Genomic DNA, 4,450 nt, shown 5'->3' on the forward strand with positions numbered 1-4,450 from the left:
AATTAAAATCCACTAAGCAAAACCCCAGTAGCAATTTGTCTCAACAAGCTGTCTAACTAGGCAATGCATTATCTCGTACAATTCAAATCAACTAGCACATACAACTGCAATGTCCATGTCAGCAAGACAAATAAGCATTTTGTTGTTCACCTCATTATACCACGCAATTCACTAATCCACAATTCCCGTGGCAACACACGGGTTATGCTTCAAGTTTATAGTACGCCTAGGGCTCACGCCATGCACAAAGGTTAATAGTTAAATCTAACTTTTTTTCTTTAAAATTAGTATAACTCTATGGCCCTTGGATTCTACCCTCCATCCACAAAGAAACCATCTATAACAACTAGTGACCACAATTGAATTATTTCAACGGTGAGCCCTTCTATCAACACTTGCACTTGCCAAACTAGTAGGAATCTTCTCTCTTTCCTAATTTATGGTACCCTGAGCTGAACCTAAGATTCAAAGACAACCACAATGTCCTTCCCTTAGCAATGCACAAACACATCTAAATTCTTGGGAAAAAAGATAAAAGTCCAGTATTCATAAAAAAAATTAGCCTATCTAATCAAAATGCTCAACCACCGATCATTCTCAATTTTGCAAAGACAAACAAAGAGTTTTCTAAAAGGCATACTAACCAAATATGATACCTAATAAAATTGATTCTAATAAAAATCTTTATTAAACACAGTGCCCTCGCAATAAGCTCTTTTTCTGCCTCTATCCCAAAGTAAACTACCTACCAAGGAGAAACTGGTAAAATTATGCTATTGTGGCTTTTTATGGGTGGTCAATTGAGGCAAGGAAGCGACGTGGAACCTGGAACTACCCCAAATCAGATGCATGCGGGGAACGGACCAAGGTCCAAGGGTGTTATATGGGACATAAAAATGTGGGTTAGGAGAACCGCCTCACTTTTTACATTGAGTAGAGAGACTACCAAAAATATATGTGTGTTGCAATGGAACATACCGTTTTGTTGCAAGGTCATATGGGAGAATTGCAATTCCAAAACATATTTAAGTTGTAACACATGGTACTTATCAAGTAAATTTTGGAAGAAAGTATATTATTACCAAAAATATTTATTAAATTACATAAATAAACATATGAACCTGATAATAGCAAAAGGTATGGACCTAGAGAAAACAAAATAACCTATAGTTTAAAACGGCGGGAGTACCTATTGTCGTGTTGTATTTCCTATTTATTTAAATGTATTTTGCCTATTTTATTATTGTTTATAGCATTTTATTCTGGAGAAATTTCAAGAACAAGCATACGGGTGATTTTCATGGCCATTTAAAATTCTAATTGCAAATGTACAACTAACCCATATTTTCTAAAATTTAGAGAAAGAAATCGAATTACCACAATAAGAATTGATTTAGAAAAAGAAATTGATCATCTAGTAAATAATTGGGGGGCCTAACTCGCGCCCACCAAAATCCAAATTTCACGCGCTCTATCTCGGTCGGATGGCCCGCACGATTGACCTTCCTCCCTCTCTCTCTAAAACAAACAAAACGTACTCCTGAACAAATCCAAATCGTTCCTCTCTATCTCCCATCATACTGCCGCCGCCACTGCATGACTAGACCCCTGCCGCCGCCGCCACCGCCACCGCACCTCGCTGGATCTGGCCCCACCGCACCGCCCTAGAGCTGCTCCACATCACTGCCAGGAGTTCACGAGTGAGGAGATGACCCAGCCGGCATCCACAAGCACCTCGTCCCAAACGGCATCTCCTCCGAGCACAGTCACGCCACCGATTACTCAAGCGGAGATGCCTCTCTCTCTTTCTCTTCACTTCTCTAGGTGCCTCTCTCCGATCTCTCTCTCATCACCAGATCTTGATCCATGGCAAGGCGGTGCCTCGAGCGGTAAGAGTGGCAGCGGAGTCGTTGGTCCAGGCTTCTCGTGGAACGGTGGCGCAGGCGACCCCTGCGGGCTCCCCAAGGCGCAGCTACAATGGCGACGAGTAGCTCGACTTCGGGGATGCGGATCAATGTCTGTCTGGCACATGGATCCATCGCTTACAGCCGCATCTCCCTAGAGGAGCACATGGATTCGGGCATCTGGCCACCCGAACCCGCCTCATGCGCGTCCCTGATGGCTTTCGTGTGTGAAGGCACTCGACCACCTCCCGACACCCCGTCTTCTCGGTCGATTCCGTCAGATTCTGTTCCACCCCGCTCGATCTCCATTTTCTCTCTCTCGATCTACTGTCTTCTTAAACACAATTTGGTTTTTTTGACTTGTGTAGTTGTGTGATGCTTGAGGGACGATGATTGGGAGGGTGGGGCTCACCGCAGTGGTGGCGGCACTCCATGTCCTATCTACGCTTTTGGAAGGGAGAGCCACTGCCACTTGATTTATGCTCTGAGAAGGAGGCCACTCTGGCTAGTTGCATAGTTGGTCCTGACACTGCCTCCGCTAGCTGCCAAATCTGGTCAGCGACAAGCATTGCAGAAGTGTCATAGAGAAGTGGTTCGTACTCCTCCCGTTCATGATGTTGTCCTACTGTCTGTAGCGTTCTTATTTTCCTGCAATTGAAGGATATAAGCAGAGGGAATGGTTAGCTATCTGCTCTCATGTTTAGCCTAAGTTTCGTATGTAGATTGTAGAAATGCCATCTAGTTTTAGAAGTGCAGTAGCTTCCTTGAGTTGTTCAGGCTCTCCCATGAAGTAACGGGTAGCATCCTCACTGATTATTGATTAACACAAAGTCTGAATGGTTTGGTTTTGAAGCTTTCATTGTTACTAGATAATAACATGGCAAATAGATGGTTCATCATTGCAGATTACTTTAATTGTCTACCAAAATGGTTTTGAAATTACCTTAGCTTAATATGGGGCTACATTTTTTATGGCACACGTTTTGGTCAAAATCAAGAAAATAGAACTGCTGGCCTGATAAGTGACAGATACACTACATTCTGGAAAGCACAAAGAGAAGTAATTCTATTTCCCGGAAGGTTTCAGAGCTCAATTTAAATGTAATACCAGATCATGCCTTGCATATTACTTGCACATCATTTGGCTGTCGTAAGTCCTAATATCTAATTTTAGACATGTAACCACAATGCACTTTTAATATTTTTCCTGCTCCCTGACTTTTGGCATTAATCTGTAGATGCCGGAACGACCACTGAGAAGCGCTTCAAGGAGATTTGAAGTAAGGCATTAAAAGGATCTTACACAAGGGCTCAGGATTTCTTGAGATAGCGATAGAAGAACTCGAACCAGAGGTTACTTTGATGCTAGCCGTTCAAAGGAACTAGGTAAGCTACACTCTATCTAGTGTGGTATTACTAGCGGTCCATAGTATTTTCCAGATCTTTTTCTGGCCATGAACCATCCAAATCCCATAATTCAATGGCTTTTTAGACTTTGTGTTTGTTCATATCTTAAGGGACCTTTGAAGTGCAGATCTCACATTAAGTCTTTATTGAGTTTCTGAACATTTCTGTAGTCTAAATAGTATAAACACTGATTTTCCACTTCCAATTGTATGAGTAATTTTATTCCCATATGATAGACTGATAGAGCTTGTTCTCATAGCAATCAGCAGGGTATCTAATTGTATGTCTGTTCATAAATTGCAGGAACACATGGACGACCTGAATAATTAGAGAAAGCTTTATGCTTGAATGTTGGTGATGGATAGCTAGAAGAATTAGAGAAAGATTTATTGGTGAACGCTGATGCTGATGGACCATGAAGAAACTAATAAGAGAACTCATATTTAGTTCTATTTGATTATGCTAAACATAGTTGCAAACTTGTAGTCAGAGATGATGTTTTTATTTTGGTGTGGTCATGTTTACTTTAGCAATATTTTGGTCATTGTGTTATTACTTTGGTTGAGACATATGTTTGAAGTTAATGAAGGCTCGAGTTTTTATATGATGATGAAATATGTACTCATGATACAATTATTTTGCAACAACAATTAAATATCTAGCTATGAAAAAAGCATTGGCTAAAATGCCCTCAGTTGCAATATACTACTATGCAAGCACTCTTTGTTGTTGCAATATACATTATTGCCACAAACTTTATCTGTTGCTATAGGACATGTCTACCACCAATAATGATTTGTTGCATCTTTCATCTATTACCACTGATAATGATTCGTTGCATCTTCCATCTATTACCCCAAACAATGATTCATTGTTGTTTCCATCTATTACCACCAACAATGATTCAGTTGCATTACCTTTTATTGCCACCAGCAAATGAGCAGTGGCAGTTGTGATTCTAGCCACAAAATTTGTTACGTTGCAACATTTCTTAGATGCAATGGAGCACATTGCATGGTAATATGACCATATTACCACGTAACTATGGAGTAGCAATAAAGCCATGTTGCGACAAGTTCGTTCGTGGCAATACTATCATATTACATCCACATGTTTCGTCGCAACAGTAACTCACGTAA

General features: G+C 40.7%; 1 long non-coding RNA gene across 1 annotated transcript; it reads left to right on the forward strand.

Moving 5' to 3' along the window:
- Nucleotides 1–1,556: 1,556 nt before the first annotated feature.
- Nucleotides 1,557–3,968, forward strand: LOC136498287 (uncharacterized). The gene is made up of 4 exons (XR_010769559.1): nucleotides 1,557–2,180; nucleotides 2,273–2,496; nucleotides 3,143–3,290; nucleotides 3,615–3,968. It is a non-coding gene; the product is annotated as an uncharacterized lncRNA (long non-coding RNA).
- Nucleotides 3,969–4,450: the final 482 nt, after the last annotated feature.

This window comes from Miscanthus floridulus, chromosome 12 (assembly GCF_019320115.1).
Source record: "Miscanthus floridulus cultivar M001 chromosome 12, ASM1932011v1, whole genome shotgun sequence".
Classification (NCBI taxonomy): Eukaryota; Viridiplantae; Streptophyta; class Magnoliopsida; order Poales; family Poaceae; genus Miscanthus; species Miscanthus floridulus.